Genomic DNA, 25,967 nt, shown 5'->3' on the forward strand with positions numbered 1-25,967 from the left:
AAGAGAAAAAAACTCTCCCGCTAAAATCGAAACATGGGGAAAAAACTTGACCCAATGCCAAAAAATCCATTCATTGCAACAACAATAATATAAGATGGAAAACATTAAGCTATGAAAGAAGGAATAATGTCCAAAACTCATATTCTAGTTTATTCTTATAATGCAAAACTTAAACCTACTAAAAACAACACGTGTTTAAACAAAAAAGAAATCTACGTAGAACTAAAGAATGCAGACCACTTGAATGCAACTTCAGAATCTTGGAATGATATCTAATGAAAGAAACTAAAACAATAACTAATAATAATGAGAACTAACAATGTCAACTCCAAACAATCTATATTATCTAATTATACAACTAATGCAATATGGCCTACAGGGCTTAGGAATCAATCTTGGAAATGAGATCACCACAAATGGTGAATGGAAATTTAAGAATCAGAAATCTAATGCAAAACGACCATGGCATTGATAAATAAGCAGAGAAAGAAGCTGAAAACAAAAGAAATGAACACCAAAGCCCTCAAGAAATATTTGGTACCAGTGCTGTAGCAGTACTCGAGAGAAGGGGTTTCAGAGCATAGCACAACATACAAAGTAAGATCTCAACATCTAACATCATTTTAAAGCAAACTCCAAGTTCGGTAGTTGAAATACTAGAATAGAAAAAAAAGGGAATGTTGCGCATGAGCTTTACCATTTAAACAGGTTTTTTATTTTGGTGGGGGGGGGGGCAACATCATTTAGATGGTATTTACAGCACCATACCTAGCAATTCAGCTATCCCTTCTACTTGGCTTTTAAACCATTTGTTTGATCTCAGACATTCTGACACACAACCATTATAGCCACAAACGAGCCAAGGAGGGCTCTATCATCTCCCGAAAGTATTTCAAGAATGCTGCACATCTGAACAAGTCAGTACTTTTCTGTGGTGAAGATTTGAAGAACTGATTATACTGCACTAATGGCATTTCAGGGAAGATCAACTAATAGGAAAGCAAGAGAAATGGACATGATAACAATAAAACATTATATTATATTGAATAAAAAGCCCACGGATGGGATTCAAAAACAAATAGCGAGTTCCTCATCTATCATGTCTTGCAAACGGTTACATTGCGCCTATAACATGGTCAACTTGTTGTTATTTACAGACAAAGATGCAGCTACCTTCTCCTTACTTGTATCCCTTTTTTCTAGGGAGTAATCACCAGCAAAGTTACTGCCTCTGAGATCACCATCAGTTTTCCTACTTTCAGCATCACAACCATCATCAAGGGCGACCACTGGGGGCGAACATGCAGGCATGTGAACTGATGAGGGTTGCTTTACAAATGCCCTACAGCAGATTTCAAAATGTTCATCAAAGGGCACTTCATTCGGAACATAATGCAGTGCTTGTTGCCATTCAGAATTAAATCTGCTCTCAAAATACTGCATGCCTGTATCGGAGGGAATCCATAATGGAAGGATCCAATACATAAGTAACTGAGGCCTCCCCAGATGTCTAATTCAACAATCGCCAATTGTAGATCCGCCTGAAAATTGTAAACCATCTTGGAATAATGTAATAACATGAACCACGTAGCTCAAGACCTGCATCCTTCTGTACCATTACACTGGCCTAGCAGCTAGATTCCAATCCAACAATTGACATGACTGTGTAAGATACTTGATCAAGCAATCTTCAAAGGCTAACTTCTGATTTGGAATCTGTGAACCCATATGGGAACCTTGGCTCAAAAAAGATAGGTCGTAGGAAAAATTTGGAAGTTTGCAACCCTTTATTGCTCTAGTGAGTCGCTCAGTTCTTGCAGGCGAGCTCCAACCACTGATTGGTAGGAGCATGTCTGCTATCATTCTCTCTCCGCTCGATTTCTCTAGCAGATCAACTTCAAGACAAGGCCAACAGATTGGGTTCATGGATGCTGCAGTCAGAATTTCCTCCACCAGTTGGTCGAGAGCTTTATTGAAAGCTAAGATGCAACAGTCTGGACCTATTTCACAGGCACTATAATTGTCAAGAAGCCTCAATGAACATCTCAAATAGCTCAAGACCAGTTCATGGGACTCCACCAGAAGTGGAGAAGGTTGTAGAGGTGAACAGTTTGCCAGCCATTGTAGACCCTCTCTCAATTTATCATCATCCAAGAAACCATTAAAATGCTCTTGGGGTAAAACAACTGAAAACAAGTTTACCCTTGTTTTGTCTGCATCATGAAGACTGAGTCTCTTAATTATTGTGGCTGAAGGATCAGCAGTCTCTTCTTTGTGCGCATCACCAACTACTATCAAAAGAGGTAGGTTCGATCCAGAAGGTACAGACATTAAAAGGTTATGAAGCCAAATCCTTTGAATTTCCCATGGAATGCTTTCTGATACCAGAAACATAATGCAACTTGCACCAGCAAAAGTATCATCTTCAGCAACTTGCTGCTTATGGACAAACATTGCCTCCCTAATGACAGATAAATAGCAGGCTTGGGAAGAACTATTTCTGTTGATCCATTTCTTCCATATTGATAAGTTAGACGATGAAACTATCAATTCATATCATTTTCTTTACCAGACCCCATGAGTTTTGGAAGCAACCATCTTGAAGCCAAAAGATTGGTTTGACCCATTGTGATAGTTCTCTGGACACAGACAAGCAACTTCCAGCAAAAGCATCAGGCATTGGGATTATTGAAGGGAAGAAAAACTGTTTCTCTTCAGAAGGTCTAAGTTGCATCTAAAAATTCTTCTATTAATCTATATGAATAAGGATCAAATTCTTATCTGATTAGCAGTAGAACTAGAGATCAAATCTCAATTAATCTGAATTAAACCTTCACGGAGGCCTGGATGTGCAGACCCTCTACTTTGCATGCACGTCAGACACTGCAGGAAAGAAGGATGAACTCCGATCCAATCGACTTCACAATCCAATCAAACGAGGGAGGAGATGTGCTGGTGTTACACCTCACACTAGCAGGTGGGATGCCTAAAGAGAGCCCATGCCTAAGAGAGAAGGGGCGGCAACAAGGGGAGATGCCAAGGAGAAGTAGGGACCTCTCTCTCTCTTTCTCTCTTCTCTCAATCTGATTTGTTTGCTATGCATCCATAGGTAGAGACCCTCTCAATTTATAGATAATTTTCATGACCCAATAAGTATAGGAGTCTTAACTCAAATCTAATTTGAATTAGTCTAATACTCATGAAAGAAGGATTCCTACATGAGATAGAATTGCCATCACTTATGATAACCAATTTGCACCCACTCCCTCACCCACATGGGATGCCCCAAACTAGCACCATTTCAGATGTTGGTCGGCCCACATGAGAGGAGAATCCTAGTGCAAGTAGAAATTCTCATATCTCATCAAAATGGATCCGATTTGAATCCAATTTGAAGCTGGTTCGAAATAATTTTGAAAGGCTGTCAATCCTAAACTCTTTAGAACTTTTATACTAAGTCTAATTTGAATTTTGGATCTAATTAAGCTCAATTAATTCAGATCTAATCTGAAATTAATTAGTACTTAAATTCAATCTCTCATATGCTCCATGGATCATGAATCAGAAACCGTTCATCCCCAAAATCGAACCTGAATCTCATGTGTAGTGCTAACTAAACAGTCAACTCTTCAATCCCATTTGACCCATAACTTAATTCTCAATCAAGTTAGCTTATATGTTCAATCAAGTCAGGTATTTTCAAATTGGATATATAAACATAGGTCAATTTCTTCCTACATTGTCTGACTTGGGTACGTGACTCCATAGGTTCAAACACTAAGCTAGTAGCACAGGAACCAATTTCTGTACTAATCGAGATACCATCTAGCAATGATTTTTGACATCCAGATAGGTCAAATTATCACAAAAAAATATTTTAGAACCTATACACATGATTACCACATAATTCATCCTTTTGACCCAGAATGCTCTAGGATGGTCTCAGGTTAACTGTCAACCGAGATTGCTTCATCCACATTGTATTTCAACCTTTCAAATTCATCTTATGGATTACCCTAGCCAGGGCTTTGCTAAATTGAAATACGGAAATACATTAACTCCAATAATCCAAAGAGATCAATTCCATCTTGATCCACACACAGACTTCGTAAGTATTTGACTATACCCAGTAGCTTCCATCACTGCATTAGAAATCCAGATAGTCCGGCACCAAAGTATAGTGAGTTACTTGCAAGTCACTTTGGTGATCTCATTTCTGAAGGACACTTATATTCATATATTTCGTGAGTAGCTCTTGACAGCAGAACACTCAGCAGGTGAGTCCCTTATTCAGTGATAATGTACCCCTACATCTCATCTATATGCCATACCAGTGTCACCACACTCTTTGGTTAAGAGGACAATCAATCCATATGGCACATAATGACCTCCACTCGATAAACGTTATCATTCTGTAATGACGTATCATTTGGTCGCGAACATGTTTAAGAACTATACGATAAATTTTTTTTTTATCGTACACTAGCATAGTTCTAAGGACTTCATCACAGTATAAGAGTTTAAGGAAGATGTCACTTTGTGATAAAAAAATATCAGAATAATTTTTATTCAATAATCAATAATTCATATATAAGGATGAACTTAATCATCATACGATTGATTTTAGGATACAATTTTCAATAACTTCCACTTGGACTAAAGCCAATCGGGGTAGTATCTTATACCTATCTTCCATTTGAAGTCATCAAACTCTTTGATCCCGAGAGCTTTAGTAAAGGGGTCGGCTAGATTCTCCTTTCTGTCAATCTTCTGAAGTTCGACGTCACTTCGATTCACGATCTCTCGCACCAGGTGATAACGGCACAAAACATGCTTGGTGTGATGGTACGACTTGAGTTTTTTCACCTGAGCTATGGCACTGGAGCTGTCACAGTACAACAGAACAGGGCCATCAATAGAAGGTGTAACTTCCAGCTCGATGATGAACTTTCGCAACCATACCACCTCCTTTGCAGCATCCGATGCAGTAATGTATTCTGCTTCGCATACAGAATCGACCACAGTATATTGCTTGAAACTCTTTCAGCAAATAGCTCCTCCATTCAAGGTAAATATGTAGCCTGACATACTTCTGCTGTCATCACAATCTGACTGAAAACTAAAATCAGTATATCCCACAAGTTTCAAGTCAGTATCTCCATAGATAAGCCATTGGTCTTTAGTATTTCTCAAATACTTAAGAATTACTTTCGCAATCTTCCGATACTTCTTATCTAGATCAGACTGGTACCTACTCACTACCCCTAGTGAATATGCTACATCCGATCTTGTACATGTCATAGCATACATGATAGATCTCATTGTCGAAGCATATGGTATTCTACTCATGCGCTCTCTCTCCTCAGGAGTTATCGGACAATCCTTTTTGGAAAGAGTAATTTCATGGTCTATCGAAAGATAGCCTTTTTTGAAATTATCCATGTTGAATCACTTCAACAAGATATCAATGTACGTAGATTGGGACAATCCAAGCAACCTTCTAGATTTATCCCTATAGATCTTTATCTCAAGGATGTAGGATGCTTCTCCCAAATCTTTTATGAAAAACTATAATGATAACCACAGCTTCACACTCTGTAAAGTCAGGATATCATTTTTTAGTAATAGTACGTCATCTATATATAGCACAAAGAATATGACTACAGAATCAGAAATCCACTTATAGACGCAAGGCTCTTCTCCATTCCTAACGAAGCCATACATTTTGATCACCTTATCAAAATACATGTTCCAACTCCTAGATGCCTGCTTAAGTCCATAAATAGATCTTTTCAGCTTACACACTTTTGACTCATTTATGGATGTGAACTCTTCAGGTTGTATCATATACACCTCTTATTCCAGTTCTCCGTTAAGAAAAGTAGTTTTGACATCCATCTGCCAGATCTCATAATCTAAGTGTGCAGCAATGGCAAGCATAATCTGGATGGACTTAAGTATTGCCACAGGAGAGAACGTCTCATCATAATCAATACCATAATACCGACAGTAACCCTTGCCAACTAAACAGGCTTTATAGGTCTCTACCTTCCTGTCCGCTCCTCTTTTCTTCTTGAAAATCTATTTACACCCTATGGGTTTTATCCTTTCAGATGGATCAACTAGTGTCCATACACCATTGATCTCTATGGATTCCATCTCAGATTTCATGATGTTAAGATATTTTTGAGAGTCGGGCCTTTACATAGCCTCCATATAGGTGATTAGATCCTCATCGTTCTCATCAAGTTCGATGGGATCACCGTCCTAGATCAAAAAACTGTAGTATCTATCTAGCTGACGTGGTACTCTACTGGATCTCCTTAATGGTGCCTCTACTGACTCCGAATTCGATTCATCAATCAAATCCAATTCTGTGTGTGTCGGTCTTTCTACCTCATGAACTTCATCAAGTTTAATTTTATAGGCATTAGCTCCTTCACCGAGGAACTCTTTTTCTAAAAGACTGTCCGACTGCTGACAAACACCTTTTATTTTACAATGAGATAGAAGTAGTACCCTTTAGTTTTCTTTGGATACCCTATGAATAGACATCTGTCAGACTTCGATCCAAGCTTATCTGTCTTTAAACACTTGACATAAGCTGGACACCCTCAGACCTTAATGTGTGAGAGCACCGGCTTATGTCCAGTCCATATCTTATATGGGATTTTATCGACAGACTTGCTCGGCACTTTATTCAAAATATACCAGATAGTTTCTAGAGCATATCCCCTAAAGAAGATTGGCAGACTCGCAAAGTCCATCATGGATCGGATTAAGGAGAAAATTCAGTACAGGGGTAAAATAGTAATTTTAAAACTTTTTTAAAATTATGATTTTACAGTGAAAAAATATTAATTAATCTAATTAATTAATATAAATTTATCCTACACTAGGATCTAAATATGATATATAGCATGCATTCATTTAAATCTGTAATTCAAATTCGAACAGTAAATACTTTACTGTAATGTGTTCAGAACATAATACCTTTATGTGGGTAGTAGATCATCGCAATCTGATCATCGTCGGGAGAGTCTGATCATCGTGATGCAGCCACACAGTGTATCTGGCCTCTGTGGATCATCCACATGAAGCTCCCGATCTGATCGACTCCTCACGAGTGCTAGCTCGTTGTAAAGCCCTTTTGACGGTGGATGTTGATCGAACTCCTTCGATCGATGTCTGTCGATTCTTCGGATGCTCTAGATCATCAACAGACGTGCTTGAGAGGATGTTAAAGATCTCTTTGAGATTTTGTGGGTTCACGATACTTGTAGCTCACTTTCTCACTTCCCGAATCCCAGGCTAAAACTCTAGGAAACTCACCGAAAACCTTGCACCCACTTTTCTTTCTTTTCTTTCTTTTTCTCTTGGAAGGATATGGACTTCCTTCTCATGCACAAGACTTCTCACGCCCAAAATTTTTCTCCAAAAATCTTCTTCTTGCACGCCCCACTCTTCTCCTCCTTTTATAACAACGTCAAACGTCTTATCCAAAAGAAAGGATAAAAATGAGTAATTGCACATTTGAATTCAAATCAAATTTTGAATTCAAATGGACACCAACCCATCCCTTATCCACTAAAGGCGTGAGGCGTGGCTTAAATTATGCATGGAGTGATTTCATGAGAAACCTTTTCTTATGTAATAAATAGGGCATAAAAAAAGGGATAAGGTGCAAAGATTGATTGCCCATTCAAATTCAAATTTTATTTTAAATTTGAATGGCCAACCAATCATCCTTATCCATCCATTTGGCACATTAAAGTGGGGCATGGAGAAGGCTTGGCGTGAGAAAAAAATTCATGAGAAGTTCCTTCTCATGAATCCAAATGGGTGCAATGGAAGTGAGGTGGCGCATGGAGATTGGGTCAAGGTGGTTTAATTATTTAAACCAACCTAATTGAACCAAATAAGTTAGGTCCAATTAGACTAATTTAAACTCAATTTAATTAGGCTTAATTAGGTTCAATAAAATCCTAATCAAATCAGGAATTGACTATGCCCAACCCCTGATCAAATCAGGGACCAAACCATCTCGATGATTAGGTCAACTCTTAACCTAATCGAGTCAAACCCAACTGAATCCAATTCAATTGGACTTGATCCAAAAATAATTACTCAATAAAATTGAGTTAATTAGTGATCAAATCACTAATTAAACCTCTCATAAATACTAAGTCCAAATCAGATGGGCAATCAAGCATCAGAATTCATCGATATGTAAATCTGATCGAAAAATCCCAACCAGTGGGACTCTTGACCCCGGTACCCATAATGTATGGAACTCATGATCAGAGAATCCTGATTCTCGATCACTGAGTCCCAAATATGTAGGACTCTACATCAGCCATCAGATCAGATAAGAACCTCTAATGCCTGTGACCCTACAGGTTCGAACCTAAGTCGGTAGCACAGGAACCAATTCCTGTACTAATCGAAGTGACCATCTAGCAATGGTACCCGATGACTGGATAGGTCGAATGATTGCAATCGCAATACTCAGAACCTACGTGAATATGGTTACTGTATAATTCATCCTTTTGACCTCTGTGTTTAAGATGACTTAGGGTTAAACTGTCAACCCTGATCAGATCATCTGAATCGTGCTCAACTCAAACAGTCCTGTGACTCCTCAGAAGGACTATCCTGGTCAAGGTTTTGCTAAATTGAAATATGACTGTACACAGCTCCTAAACTGGAGTGGTCAATCCCATCTTGACACACGCACCGACAAGTCAAGTACTTGACTACACCCAGCAGCCTTCCGTCACTGAATTAAAAATTCAGGTAGTCCAGTGCCTAAGTGCAATGAGTTGCTTGCAAGTCACCGTGGCGGTCTCAGATCAGAGAGATATTTATACCCATATTCCATCGGAGCAAATCTTGACAGCAGAAATAGCTCCGGAGTTGGTCACGTTCAGTGCAGATGTACCCTTATATCTCACCTGTATGCCATACCAGTGTCTCCACACTCATTGGTTAAGAGGACAACCAACCTATATGGCACACAACGACCTATGCTTGATAAACGTTGTCGTCCTTGGTAACAACGTATCATTTGGTCGTGAACAGATTTAAGGACTAAACGACAAATCCTCCTTTGTCGAGTCTAAATAGTCCTAAGGACTTCACCACAACATAGGAGTTCATTAGAAGATGAAATATTTTATGATAAAAAATATCAAAATAATTTTTATTAATTCATAATTCATGTACAAATACAAAAATGAGCACAACCGTCAACAGGCTGACGATTGGCTTTGGGACACTATTCCCAACAATCTCCCATTTGGCCTAAAGCCAATCGGTGTAGTATCTAATACCCATCTTCGACTTGTAGTTGTCGAACTTTTTCACCGCAATGGCTTTAGTGAATGGGTCAGCCAGGTTCTCCTTCCCATCGATCTTCTGAAGATCGACGTCACCTCGATCCATAATTTTTTGGATGAGATGGTAGCGGCGCAGAATATGCTTCGTCCGCTGGTGTGCCTTTGGTTCCTTCGCCTGAGCAATGGCTCCAGAGCTATCACATAGAGCAGAACTGGACCAACAAGGGAGGATGCTACTCCGAGCTCGGTGATGAATTTCCTCAGCCACATCGCTTCTTTAGCAGCATCTGATGCAGCGACATACTCCATCTCGTAAACTGAATCAGCCACTGTGTGCTGCTTGAAATTTTTTCAACAGATAGCCCCACCATTAAGGGTAAAAATAAATCCTGACACACTTTTGCTGTCATCATGATCAGACTGGAAACTAGAGTCTGTAAACCCTTTAAGTCTCAAGTCCGATTCACCATAAACAAGCCACTGGTCCTTAGTATTTCTTAAATACTTCAGGATGGTTTTAACAACCTTCCAGTGATTCTCCCCTGGATCAGATTGGTATCTACTCACTACCCCTAGTGAGTATGCCACATCTGGTCGTGTACATGTCATGGCGTACATGATAGATCCCACTGTCGAAGCATATGGAATCCTACCCATATGCTCTCTCTCTCTTGAGGTGTTGTCGGACAATCCCTCTTCGAGAGAGAAATTTCATGGCCTATCGAAAGATAGCCTTTCTTGAAATTCTCCATGCTGAACCTCTTTAGCATAGTATCAATGTACGTGGACTGAGATAAACCAAGCAACCTTTTAGATCTATCCCTATAGATCCTCATCCCTAGGATGTAGGAAGCTTCTCCCAGATCCTTCATGGAGAACTGTGACGACAGTCAAATCTTTATTTTCTGTAATGCAGAGACATCATTCACGATTAAGAGAATGTCATCCACATACAATACAAGAAATACTACTACTGGACCATTAGCCCACTTATAAATACATGGCTCTTCTTCGTTCTTAACGAAGCCATACGTCTTGATCATCTTATCAAAACGTATGTTCCAACTCCGTGATGCCTGCTTAAGTCCATAAATGGACCTCTGTAGCCTGCACATCTTAGACTCATCTGTGGATGTGAATCCTTCAGGTTGTATCATATACACCTCTTCATCCAGCTCTTCGTTTAGGAAAGCTGTCTTCACATCCATCTGCCAGATTTCATAGTCCAACTGGGCAACTATCGCAAGCATAATCTGAATGGATTTGAGCATTGTCATAGGAGAAAATATCTCGTCATAGTCTATACCATAACATTGACGATATCTCTTAGCAACTAGACAGGCTTTATAGGTTTTCACCTTTCCGTCTGCGCCTCTCTTCCTCTTGAAGACCCATTAACACCCTATGGGTTTTACTCCTTCGGGTGGGTCAACCAATGTCCACACATCGTTGACCTTCATGGACTCCATTTCGAATTTTATGGCCTTCAGCCATTTCTCAGAGTCGGATCTCTGCATTACATCCATGTAGGTGATCGGATCCTCATCATTTTCATCAAGTTCGATAGGATCGCCATCCTGGACCAAGAAACCATAGTATCTGTCCGGTTGACGTGGTACTCTACCAGATCGCCTTAAGGGTGCTTGAACAATGGGCTCCGGATCTGATCTAACCAAATCCGGTTCAGGTTCAGCAATTTGTGTCGGTTTTTCCACCTGCCGAACTTTGTCAAGTTCGACCTTAGAGGCAACAGTCCCTTCACCAAGGAACTCTTTTTTCAAAAAGATTGCCTTAAGGCTGACAAACACTTTTTGCTCATCAGCTAGGTAGAAGTAATACCCTTTGGTCTCTTTTGGGTACCCTATAAAATTATACTTGTCAGACCTAGGTCCAAGCTTGTCTGTAATTAAACGTTTAACATAAGCCGGACACCCTCAAACCCTAAGGTGCGAGAGTACTGGCTTACGTCCTATCCATATCTCATATGGCATTTTGGTTACAGACTTACTCGGAACTCTATTTAGAAGGTAACAAGCCGATTCGAGCACATATCCCCAGAGAGAGATCGGCAGACCAGCAAACCCCATCATGGATCGAACCATATCCAACAAGGTCCGATTCCTCCTTTCAGATACACCATTATGTTGTGGTGTTCCAGGAGGAGTCCACTGAGAGAGAATCCCATTCTCCCCAAGATATGTCAAAAAATCATTGGAAAGGTATTCACCTTCTTGATCAGATCGAAGAGTTTTAATACACTTTTCAGTTTGTTTTTCTACCTCATTTTGGAATAGTTTGAATATTTCAAACGATTTCGATTTATACTTCATTAAATAGACATACCCATACCTCGATAGGTCGTCTGTGAAGGTTATGAGGTAGAAATATCCACCTCTTGCACTTGAGCTCATGGGTCCACATACATCAGAATGTACCAAACCCAAGAGTTTACTGGCTCGCTCATCCTTTTCAGTAAAAGGTGATTTGGTCATTTTATCAAGAAGACAGGACTCACAGGTTGGAAGTGATTCACAATCACCTACTTCAAAAATTTCTTCTTGAGCCAACCTGTTTATCCTGTTCTTATTGATATGACCTAGCCTACAGTGCCAAAGGTAGACTTCTGACACATTATCTATTCTAGGGCATTTATCGAAGGTTTGAACCACATTAACAGGTTGTGATAGAAAGTAAATTCCATTATTAAGTTGTCCAACAAACATTGTAACACCATTCAAAATGATATTGCAAACATTTTCTTTTATTAAAAATTGATAACCGTTCATGGTCAAAAGGCCTACAGAAATAATATTTAATAAAAAGCTTGGACAATAGTGACATTCACTCAGAATTATGTTTCGAGAATTGATTACAAGGTTCATGATTCTTAATGCTAGAACTGGAACTTTACTTCCATCTCCAACGTTCAGGAATCTCTCACCTTCATCAAATCTCCTACTGACCTGCAGACCCTGAATCGAATTGCACATATGATAAGGGCTTCCGATATCCAATACCCAGGCAGTAGTATCACAAATGAAAAAGTTGTAAGGTGTTATCATATAAGTACCTTGCTTCTTCTTCGGCCTGTTCGGGTCCAAGGAAGCAATGTATAGAAGACAGTTCTTCTTTCAGTGCCCCTGCGTCTTGCAAAAGAAGCACTCCGCCTGGCTCTGGTCGGGCTTGCGCTTCTTGGTCTGATCCTGTGCAGACGTCCCAGCATGCAGCTGCACTTTCTTATTCTTTTTCTTCTTGTTCTTCTTCTTCCCTTTCTTAAAGGATCGACGACCAGAAGAAGACCCTCCCACAACATTCACCGACTCTTTATGGAGCTGGTGATCCTTCTCAAAGTTCTGCAGCAACCCCAACAAACCGTGGTAGTTCACTGCAGGCTTTGTTATCCAAAAATGAGTAAGGAAGAGGAGGAAGGACTTGGACAATGAATTAAGGATCGCATCCTTACTGAGCTGCTCATGCAGGGGAAAGCCCAGTTTAGTTAGGCGCTCAATCATTTCGATCATGTACAGTACATGGTCAGTGACTGAGGCTCCATTTCTCATCCGAGCATTGAAAATGGCACAACTAGTTTTGAGCCTTTCAACGTCGTCAGGCATGCCAAAGGAGTCGTTCAACATTTGAAGCATCTCCTGTGGCTGGACGTTCTCGAACCTGCAGCTAAACTCATCATTCATTGCCGCCAGCATAATGCACCGAACGGTGGTGTGGTCGTTGAGCCACTTCTGATAAGTATCTCAGACCGTCCCTCTAACATTTGGGGCTGGCTCCTCAGGTGTCGGATCCGTTACTACATAAAGGATCCACTCATGCTCAAGGATGATTTTTAATTTTCAATACCAGCTATCGAAATTAGGTCCCATGAGCTTGTCATTATCTAATAATGACCGGAGGGACAGGGTAGTGGCCATAGCTGCATAAAGAAAAATCAGACCTCTATTAGTACATAAATTATAAATACTAAAGACTTGGACTTTAGTCTAAAGTTTCTCCTAGTATTTTTACGAATTGGTAGCCTCAACCTCCAATTCGAGAAATTACTTTAATTCCTTAGTGGGTACTAGAATCCACACAGACTACACACGAGCCCAACTTTGGTTGGTCAATCCATGTGCATCTATGGATAGGTTCATAATCAGTTGTTTCTCTAAACAACTTCTAGTAATTAATTTTGCCCCAGAACCTAATCAATAGGCTTTGGCCTCTACTGAAAAAATCTGATTAGGTCCAACCATTAACATGATTTGATTTGGTGAATCGAACCAATAAATGATCAGGCCCGACTTTGACCGGCCAACCTGACCACCATCAGAAAGACTCAAACCAAATTATTATTTATGAATGATAATTCCATTAGTCAATAAGCACCAAGCCTTTAGGCCTCCAATGATTATTAAACTAGTGGACTTATTATCACTCACTTAATGGGAGGCTATGACTTAGTTATCAATATAACTTAATCATTTTTAGGGACCTAATAATTTTTGAGGATTTTATTAAAGGATAGATGAGAAGAAAATATCCAGCCAATTTCAATCCTCCCACTGACTTCACCAAGTCAGATTAAAAAAAGATTTAATTAAAGCTGGCATTAGGAGCACCTAAATCAGTCAAACTGATTTACCTAATGATATGGGTGAGCCCTAATCACCAAGTGATCTAATCAAAATCTAATTCACCAGATTGACCAGGTAAGTGAGATAGTGGTGGGGATAAGCCATTAACTCATCAGAGATCAAATCACTGCGAGTAGCTCTCGTTTAAAAACCACTTGTCAAAATGCCAAACTTACCTTAGACACCAACCGGTTCATTAGTTTTAATTTGATCAACTTATTAAATAGGGTTCCACCGTGTAGCCATGAATTAAGTCCATCTTGGTCTAGTTAAAGACATGGACCCATTCAACTACAACTATTGAAGTTGAGTCTAGAGTATCCTTGACCTAATCTAATTCAACTTTTGATTAGATTTGATCAATTACTCTAATTTAGTCCATTTCTTTAAGCTAACCTTAGGTCTAACCCAATTATGGACCTAATCCATCTAACCCATTGACCCACAAGTTTATGCAATTGTCTTAGGTCTTAATTCACAATTCTAGACCTACTAGACAACACTTAATTCTTTTAATTAAGTATTTGGGCTGATGGGTCAGGGTTTGGCATTTCGAAAATAATTTTTAAATTTGAAAGGTTTTATTTTCTGTTCACCAAATATGTTGACTCATTTCACAAATAGATCAGCACATTTCATAAATAGCAATCCTATTACTAATTACATAACTGAAAATAACTCAATCAAAATAAATCATGAATATTCCTTTAGATCTAATCTAACACATTTATGATAAATTTCACAATTGAACCTTTACAATTAATTTCTTTTGCTACTTCATCTGCATGGGATATAATTGCAGTGGCACCCCTACCGTCATAGGAGACCCCATCGAATGGGAGGAGAGGGCCTTTAAACCCTACTTTTCTCCTATGACCAGACGGTCATGGCAACCAACCTAATTCGATTACTTGCTACTTGGATCAAGTATATCTAAATATACCAATTTTAAAATTTAAATTTTAAATTTTAAATTTCAAATTTCAAATTTTGAATTTCAAATTTCAAACAAATTTCAAATTTTAAATTTTTGAATTTTAAATTTTGAATTTTAAATTTTGAATTTCAAATTTGAAATTTTACCCAAATTTCAAATTTCAAATTTTAAATTTTGAATTTCAATTTTTTGAATTTTAAATTTTGAATTTCAAATTTTAAAATTCAAAATTCAAATTTTGAATTTCAAACTTTTAAATTTTAAATTTCGAACAACTTTCAAAATTCAAATTTTAAATTTTGAATTTTAGATTTTAAATTTAAACTTTTAGATTACAACTTAATCTATGCATGCAAATTCATATATCATATCTTAGAACCCACTCTGATACCATTAAGGGGAAAATTCAGTGCAGGGGTAAAATGATAATTTTAAAACTTATTCAAAATTATAATTTTACAGTGAAAAAATATTAATTAATCTAATTAATTAACATAAATTTATCCTATACTAGGATCTAAATATGATATATAGCATGCATTCATTTAAATTTGAAATTTAAATTCGAACAGTAAACACTTTACTGTAATGTATTCAGAACACAATACCTTTGTGCGGGTAGTAGATCGCCGCAATCTGATCACCATCGGGAGAGTCTGATCATCACGATGCAGCCACACAGTGTGTCTGACCTCTGTGGATCGTCCATACGAAGCTCCCAGTCTGATCGACTCCTCACGAGTGCTAGCTCGTTGTAGAGCCCTTTTGACGGCGGATGCGATCGAACTCCTTCGATCGATGTCTGTCGATTCTTTGAATGCTTCGAATCATCAACAGGCATGCTTGAGAGGATGTTGAAGATCTTCCTGAGATTTTGTCAGCTCACGACACTCGTAGCTCACTTTCTCACTTTCCGAACCCCAGGTTAAAACTCTAGGGAACTCACCGAAAACCTTGCACCCACTTTTTTTTTTCTTTCTTTTTCTCTTGGAAGGATATGGACTTCCTTCTCACGCACAAGACTTCTCATGCCCAAAATTTTTCTCCAAAAATCTTCTTCTTGCATGCCCCACTCTTTTCCTCCTTTTATAACAACGTCAAACGTCTTATCCAAAAGAAAGGATAAAGATGAGTAATTGCACATTTGAATTCAAATCAAATTTTGAATTCAAATGGACACCAACTCATCTCTTATCCACTAAAGGCATGAGGCGTGGCTTAAATTGTGTATGGAGTGATTTCATGAGAAACTTTTTCTCATGTAATAAATAGGACGTAAAAAAAGGGATATGGTGCAAAGATTGATTGCCCATTCAAATTCAAACTTTATTTTAAATTTGAATGGCCAACCAATCATCCTTATCCATCCATTTGGCACATTAAAGTGGGGCATGGAGAGGGCTTGGTGTGAGAAAAAAATTCATGAGAAGTTTCTTCTCATGAATCCAAATGGGTGCAATGGAAGTGAGGTGGCGCATGGAGATTGGGTCAAGGTGGTTTAATTATTTAAACCAACCTAATTGAACCAAATAAGTTAGGTCCAATTAGACTAATTTAAATCCAACTTAATTAGTTTTAATTAGGCTCAATAAAATTCTAATCAAATCAAAAATTGACTATGCCCAACACCTGATCAAATCAGGGACCAAACCATCTCGACGATTAGGTCAACTCTTAACCTAATCGGGTCAAACCCAACTGAATCCAATTCAGTTGGACTTGATCCAAAAATAATTACTCAATCAAATTGAGTTAATTAGTGATCAAATCACTAATTAAATCTCTCATAAATACTGAGTCCAAATTCGATGGGCAATCAGGCATCAGAATTCATCGATATGTAAACCTGATCGAAAAATCCCAACCAGTGGGACTCTTGACCCCGGTACCCATAATGTGTGGAACTCGTGATCAGAGAATCCTGATTCTCGATCACTGAGTCTCAAACATGTAGGACTCTACATCAGCCATCAGATCAAATAAGAACCTCTAATGTGTGTGACCCCACAGGTTCGAACCTAAGCCGATAGCACAGGAACCAATTCCTGTACTAATCGAAGTGACCATCTAGCAATGGTACCCGACGATCAGATAGATTGAATGGTCGCAATCGCAACACTTAGAACCCACATGAATATGGTTACTGTATAATTCATCCTTTTGACCTCTGTGTTTAGGATGACTCAGGGTTAAACTGTCAACCCTGATCAGATCATCCGAATCGTGCTCAACTCAAACAGTCCTGTGACTCCTCACAAGGACTACCCTGGCCAAGGTTTTGCTAAATTGAAACACGACTGTACACAGCTCCTAAACTAGAATGGTCAATCCCATCTTGACACACGCACCGACAAGTCAAGTACTTGACTACACCCAGCAGCCTTCCATCACTGAATTAAAAATTCAGGTAGTCCAGTGCCTAAGTGCAGTGAGTTGCTTGCAAGTCACCATGACGGTCTCAGATCGGAGGGATATTTATATCTATATTCCATCGGAGCAAATCTTGACAGCAGAAATAGCTCCGGAGTCGGTCACGTTCAGTATAGATGTACCATTACATCTCACCTATATGCCATACCAGTGTCTCCACACTCATTGGTTAAGAAGACAACCAACCTATATGGCACACAACGACCTATGCTTGATAAACATTGTCGTCCTTGGTAACAACGTATCATTTGGTCGCGAACAGATTTAAGGACTAAATAACAAATCCTCTTTTGTCGAGTCTAAATAGTCCTAAGGACTTCACCACAACATAGGAGTTCATTAGAAGATAAAATATTTTGTGATGAAAAATACTAAAATAATTTTTATTAATTCATAATTCCTGTACAAATACAAAAATGAGCACAACCGTCAACAAGCTGACGATTGACTTTGGGACACTATTCCCAACACGGATCATGTCAAATAAGGTTCGATTCCTCCTCTCCGACACCCTGTTATGTTGCGGTGTTCCAAAAGAGATCCACTGTAAGAGAATTCCATTCTCTTCCAGATATGTCAGAAACTCACTGGTGAGATATTCACCTCCTTGATCTGACCGAAGGGTCTTTATACTTTTTTCAATTTGTTTCTCTACTTCAGTACAGAATCGTTTAAACATTTCAAATGATTCTAACTTATGCTTCACAAGATAGATATACCCATACCTCGATAGATCATTTGTAAACGTAATGAAGTAGAAGTATCCTCCTCTGACACTTATATTCATAGGTCCGCATACATCAGTATATATTTGATCTAGGACATCGCTGGTTCTTTCATCTTTTTCTTTAAAAGGTGACTTAGTCATCTTACCAAATAGACAGGATTCATAGGTAGGCGATGATTCACAATCATCTATCTCAAGGATACATTCTTTGGTCAACTTGTCAATCCTACTCTTGTTTACATGACCAAACCTATAATGCCAAAGGTAGGATTCACCGATATTATCTAATTTAGGACATTTACTAGCTGTATACATTACACTAACAGGCCGTGATATTATGTATATACCATATTTTAATTATCCACGCATAATTATAGTATCATTCATAGTGATATCACAAAAATCATCTTTTATTATATATTTATAACCAAGTTTGATCAAAAGACCTACAGAGATGACATTCATCATAAAGGAGGGACAATAATGACAATCATCTAACATGACACTACTGGACTCAAAGATTAGTTGCAAAGTTCTCAAGGCCAAAACTGAAACAAAACTTCCATCTCCAACGTTAAGGAACTGCTCGCCCTCTCGAAACTTTCTACTTACCTATAGTCTCTACAACGAATTGCATATATTAATAGAACTTTCGGTATCCAATATCCAAATAGTAGTATCACAAATAGAGAACTTACAAGGTGTTATCATATAAGTATCTTATGAAGCAATCATTTACTTTTTTCTCTTATTTTTAGGCCTGTTTGGGTCAAGGGTGGCTATATAAGCAGGACAATTTCTTTTCTAATGATCCAGCTTCTTGCAAAAGTACTCTGCCTGACTCTTGTCAACTTTTGACGATTTGCTTTGCTTAAGATCGACGATATGGGATTTCTGCATCTTTTTCTTCTTTTTTCTCTTAGAGGATCGACGTCCTGCAGATGAACCTCTAACTAAATTCACTGGCTTCTTCTGGAGCTGGTGATCCTTTTCAAAAGTTTGTAGTAATCCTAGTAGATCATGGTAGTTCACCGCAGGCTTCGTCATTCTATAATGACTGAAAAAGGATAGGTAGAATTTTAGTAACGAATTGAGGATAGCATCCTTGCCTAACTATTCATGCAACAAAAAGTCAAGTTTGCTAAAGTGTTTAATCTACTTAATCATGTACAATACATGATTAGTGACTGAAGTTTCCTCTTGCATACGGGTATTGAACACTGCATAAGAGATTTTGTGTCTCTCAACTTCTTTAGGGGTGCCAAAGAACTCATTCAACATTTGAATGATCTCCTCTGGCTACGTATTCTCAAACTTACAGCTAAATTTGTCGTTCATAGCTACCCTCATCACCCAACGCACAGTCGTGCGGTCATTGAGCCACTTCATATAAGTGTCTCTTGTGATATGAGGAGCATTGACTGCAGGTTCTTCAGGTGCCTCATCCGTAAGGACATATAAAATCCTCTTGTGCTCCAAGACAATCTTCAACTTTCGATACCAGCCATCGAAGTTGGATCTGGTGAGTTTGTCGCTGTCCAATAGTGAACGAAGGGATAGTGTGTTGGCCATAGCTGAAAGAAAAAATATTAGCCTATTAGTATATGAATTATTTTTAATCCTGAAGATATGGACTTTAGTCTAAAGGTCCTCCCACTATTTTTATGAATTGGTAGCCTCTACCTCCAACTCGAGGAACTACATTAATTTCTTAGCAGGTACTAGAATCTACACAGACTGCATTCAGATCTGTGTGTGGCTCGGCCAACTCTAGTGCATCCATGGGTAGGTTCATAACCAATTATTTCTTCAAATAACTTCTAGCAATAAGTTTTGTCTCAGGCATTTCTTCAGCAGGTGTGTGGCACCTCCAATGAAAATTCTGGTTAGGTCCAATTATTAACATGACACACCAAGTGCATCCAACAAATGGATATCCAGGCCCGAGTATGGCTTGGCCAATCTGAGTATTGATCTAAAGGTACATCATGATGATTATATGATGAATGATAATTTCAATACATAATAGACACTAGGCGTGTGGTGCCTCCAATGCCTATTTGGAATATTGGACTCATTATCAAGCATCTTAATGGAAGACAATGACCAAGTTATCTCATAACTTTATCACTTTATGGATATAATAATTTAGAGAATTTGATTTCATTGATCTGAGAATAAGAGAAAAAGTCGACTTGCAAGCTGCAAATCCTCTCACTAACTTCATCAAGTCATGTAAAGGATTAGACATAAGCTGGTCTAAAGATGCCTAAATCAATCACACTGATTCACCTTAATAGCATGGGTTTGCACGAATCGACTAGTGACCTAATCAAAACATAATCTACCATGTTGGCCAGGTAAGTGAGATCAGTGGAAGGGATGTGCCCTTAACTCACCATAGATGCATCTAGGTGAATAGCTCCCAATTAAAATCACTTGATCGAATCTGTCAAAACTTACCTTAGACACCAACTGGTTAATTAGTTTTAATTTGGCACATCAGAAGATTTGGACTCAACCATGGAGTGATAATCATGGTCCATTTATTAGGGTCAAACACATGGACTTGATCAAACTTCAACTATTGAGATTGACTTAGAGAAATACTGACCTGATCTAATTTAACATTTGATTAAATTTAATTAATTTCTTTACATGATCCATATATATTTCTAACCCTAAGTCTAACCCATTAGAAGGACCTGATTCATGCTAACCCTTTGCCCATCATTTTATGTGGTGTCTTAATGATCTTCAATTCTCAAATCTAGATCTTTCAAAATTTAATTCAAAATTAAGTATGTGAAATGTGTATTTCAGTCTGTAGAACTATTCTACAAGAATTTCAGGTGAAGCATACCATATATTTTAATACATGAAAATAAATTTTTATAGTATGTTTAACAATTAAACATGTATAGGTATGATCTAAACTTCATACATACATCTCATACATCATGACCCATTAGATCTAAAATAATTTTATATCTAAATTTTATCCTATTGTAATAAATTATAAATCACTTTAAGTCTAATCTAAATATATTTATGATCAAAATAATACATAAAAATCTATTCACTTTTTTTCTTTATGAAACCAAATCACAATGACACCCCTACACGTCATAAGAGAACCCACCGAATAAGCAAAAGAGAGATTAATCTCTTTAATCTCTTATGATTGGATAGTCTGGTGATCTCATCAATCTGAGTACTAGGCTACTAAGATCTAAAATCTAATTTCATATATAATTACATCAACATGTAATTATTGATAAAATAATTTTATGTCATGAATATATCCTTGAACTCATCAATTATATTCTTCATCTAATCTAATTAGATTTAATATATCATATACATCATATTAGATCTGAAACATATCTTATACTGATTATAAAATATCAATTTTAGATTTGATATCATATAAAAAATTAATTAGATGCAAACATGAATACATAAAGAATAAATTTTTGGTAAAATCTATTTTCACGCAGTGCTGAATTTTGATAGGATTCAGATCTAAATATTCATCGAAACAGATCCAATTCAGATCTAAAATAAATTTTACTTCATAAAAAAAATAATAATATTAAAATTTTATTAAAATAAATTTAAAATAAATTTTAATTCATATTATTATTCCATCAGAAATTCAGCAACAGCAGTATTCTATTATAATAAACTTATAACAACCTTAATCAATAATTGATTAGGCTCATCTAATCCAAATCAAAAATTTTATATAAATAGATTTAAATCAGATTTAATATTTCATAAAAAATTTTAATTACATCTTATATAATTAATCTCAAAAAAATTAGTTATGCATGTATATATTTCAGACCTGCTCTGATACCAATTGAAGGGAAGAGAAACTGTTTCTTTTCAGAAGGCCCAGATTGCATCTAAAATTTTTTTTATTAATCTACATGAATAGAGATCAAATTCTTACCTGATTAATAATAGAACCAAAGATTAAATCTTAATTAATCTGAATTAAACCTTCACGGAGGCCTGGATGTGCAGACCCTCTACTTCGCATGCACGCCAGACGCTGCAGAAAAGCATGATGAACTCCGATTCAATCGACTTCGCAACCTAATCAAATAAGAGAGGAGATGTGCTGGTGTGACACCTCACACCAGTAGGTGGGACACCCAAAGATAGCCCATGCCCAAGGGAGAAGGGGCGGCAACAAGGGGAGAGAACAAGGAGAAGAAGGGACCTCTCTTTCTTCTCATGCCTCTCTCTCTCTCTCTTTCTCTCTTCTCTCAATCTGATTTGTTTGCTATGCATCCATAGATAGAGACCCTCTCTATTTATAGATGATTTTTATAACCCAATAAGTATAGGAGTCCTAAATCAAATCTGATTTGAATTAGTCCAATACTCATGAAAGAATGATTCCTACATGAGATAGAATTATCATTACTTATGACAATCAATTTGCACCCACTCCCTCACCACATGGGATGCTCCAAACTAGCACCATTCCAAGTGTTGGTTGGCCCACATGAGAGAAAAATTTTAGTGTAAGTAGAAATTCTCATATCTCATCAAAATGGATCTGATTCGAATCCAATTCGAAGCTGGTTCGAAATAATTTCGAAAGGCTATCAATCTCAAACTCTTTAGAATTTTTATACCAAGTCTAATTTAAATTTTAGATCCAATTAAGCTCAATTAATTTAGATCTAATCTAAAATTAATTAGTACTTAAATTTAATCTCTCATATGCTCCATGGATCATGGATCAGAAACTGTTCATCTCCAGGATCGAAGCTGAACCTCATGTGTAGTGCTAGCTAGATATAGTCAACTCTTCAATTCTATTTGATCTATAACTTAATTCTCAATCAAGTTTGCTTATATGTTCAATCAAGTCAAGTACTTTCAAATTAGATATATAAACATAGGTTAATTTTTTTTTACTTTATCTGACTTATGTGCGTGACTCCATAGATTCAAACACTAAGCTGGTAGCACAGGAATCAATTCCTGCGCTAATCGAGGTACCATCTAGCAATGATTTTTGATGTCCAGATAGATCAAATTATCATAAAAAAATATTTTAGAATCCATATACATGGTTACAGCATAATTCATCTTTTTGACCCTGAATGCTCTAGGATGGTCTCAGGTTAACTGTCAATCGAGATTTTTTCATCCATATTGTATTTCAATCTTTCAAATCTATCTCATAGATTACTCTAGCCAAGGTTTTACTAAATTAAAATACAGTAATACATCAACTCTAACAATCCAGAGGGGTCAATCCCATCTTGATCCACATACAGACTTCGTATGTACTTGACTGTACCCAATAACCTTCCGTCACTGCATTAGAAATCCAGATAGTCTGATACCAAAGCACAGTGAGTTGCTTGTAAATCACTATGGTGATCTTAGGTCTGAAGGACACTTATACCCTTGTGTTTCATGAGTAACTCTTGACAGCAGATCACTCAACAGGTGAGTCACTTGTTCAGTGACGATGTACTCCTACATCTCACCTGTATGCCATATCAGTGTCACCACACTCCTTGGTTAAGAGGACAACCAACCCATATGGCACACAATGACCTCCACTCGATAAACATTATCGTCCTATAATGACGTATCATTTGGTCACGAACATGTTTCAGAACTATACGATAAATCTTTTCTTTATCGTACACTAACATAGTTCTAAGGACTTCATCACAGTACAAAAGTTCAAGGAAGATGTCACTTTGTGATAAAAAATATTCAAATAATTTTTATTCAATAATCAATAATTTATATATAAGGATGAACTCAATCGTCATATGATTGGTTTTAGGACATAATTTTCAATAATTTTTTGTACTTAAAATTGGTGCAACTAGTTCCGAGACATTCACTGTTGACCATGATTTCTAATGTCTTGCATATCTCACTCATGCAACATAATCAAAGTCAAGCTTGCTGTTGGCATGTCTTGGTGGCTTCATTAAGAGATAAAGTAAAACAAGGAGCTAAATTTTATAATAAACTTTACAAATAATTTATGGAGATCAAAGACATATCAGGGAGGTAACTTACTACTTCAATTGGTCGTAGTGGTAGTCCTACCGAGGGTGAACTCAATGCTGAACTCACAAGAAACTCTCCTTTGCAAGCATGCCATTGGCTTCCATTTTCTGTTAGTTAATAAAGTAAAGCATAACTATCAACTCCTGTTTTAAAACCTGAGTCTTGCAAAGAAAAAAAATAATAATAAGAAGAAAAACAAACCTTTCAATCAACTTTAGCTTTTCACTCGCAACTTCATTCTGACATAGAATGATTTTTGATGCTTCATTTTTGAGGCTTTTGCCTACTTCCATCTGAGGGGCTGTATTCTCGACTATGAGCTTGGAGTTTGAGAATCCAGGCACTCCAGCTTGAACTATAGTTGTCTCCATTTAAGGCAAGATTCCCTGACCCATGGAGGTGTCTCCATGTAATTCAGTCATTTGTTCATCCTCATCATTATGTACTGAACCATTTTCAGTTGCACAGCTAGCAAATGGATAGAAGATGTAATATCCAGCATGGATATTAAAGTAAAAAAATAAAAAAGAATGAAGAAGACTCCCTAGTCTTCTTCTTCCTCCTGACTGACTCCTAATCAGAGTCAAAATCCATCCCGGAGAAGAGTGAAACTCCTCCCCACCTATCCTATTTAAAGGGAAGAAGTCTTTCCTCTTCCCCCACCAAAGAATCAAGAGCAATCGGCGAGAATCGTCAGAGATTTCTCGTGGAAGCCCTTCACCGTGCCTACCTCGATTTCTCACCACAGTAGTCACCGGAGCTCGAGGTAAGCCCCAGCTCCTCTTCCTCCCTTCCATCCCTTCCTTTTCTCGTCTATGTGCACGGTCGCCGATAGTCGGGTTCGTCGGAAAATTGAGATAAAAGAAACTCCTGTTCTTCCCCTTCTCTTTTGGCTATTTTCGACGTCGGAGGTCGTCACCGACCGCCATTTGGCTTCCTTCAGGCTGCACTATCATAGCCCCTGCTGCCATCGGCCACTAGCTGATAGTCATGGCCCCCAATTTGAGAAACAAGAAGGGACCTCACGGTCTCCTGTTCCGCCAAAGAAAACCCACGGGAAGAAGGAAGAAAGAGGAAAAGGAAAGAAAAGAAAAAAAAAACTAAAAAAAATGAGAGAGTTTCTCTCTCTTTTCTCTCTCCCTTCAGTCTGAACCCTTGCTTTCTCTCTCTAAAATGTTGAACTTTTTCTCTACTTTCTCTCTCTAAAATTTTCTCTCTCTAGACTGTTTCTTTCTCTTGATGGATTTTTCTCTTTTAAAGTTATCTTTCTAAGATTAGCATAGTGAAAGATTTTCTTTTGATGATTTTGATCAAGTTTAGTGAAGTGTTCGATCCTAAGTGGGATTTTGATTTAAGATTTATTTAGATTTAATTTTGAATTAGAATTAATGCAAGAATATAATTTTGAATAATAGGCACTGAAGAATCTCCTAAAGGTTAATCGATCTGTTCATTCATAGTCTGTGAAAGATAAGTAATGAATCATCTTCTCGAGTTATTTCATATTTATTTTGAAAATAAATATAATTATTCTTAAAATTATGCATGATTTATGAAATTATATTTTGAATGAAAAGTAATTCTGAAATACTATGGTTTATTGATTATGCATATGTTCAGTGAAAATTATGATATGTTATGGTATAAAAGTATTTTGATATAGATCAGATTTAAGCTCTCAGCCTAACCATATTTTAGTGGGCCCTACCAATGGAGATTATATGTTGGTACTCAATGGACTCTGCTAGTGAGGGTTGTGCGCTGGTATTTAGTGGATCCTGTCAGTAGGTATTGTGCGCTGGTATTCAATGGACCCCGTCCGTGGAAGTTGTGCACTGGTATTC

At 37.6% G+C, this 25,967-nt stretch overlaps 1 pseudogene; it reads right to left on the reverse strand.

Annotated features, from left to right (window-relative positions):
* Window positions 1–1,068: 1,068 nt before the first annotated feature.
* Window positions 1,069–25,967, reverse strand: part of LOC105035854 (SAC3 family protein B-like) — a 242,094-nt pseudogene continuing 217,195 nt past the window's right edge.

This window comes from Elaeis guineensis, chromosome 8 (genome assembly GCF_000442705.2).
Source record: "Elaeis guineensis isolate ETL-2024a chromosome 8, EG11, whole genome shotgun sequence".
Lineage (NCBI taxonomy): Eukaryota > Viridiplantae > Streptophyta > Magnoliopsida > Arecales > Arecaceae > Elaeis > Elaeis guineensis.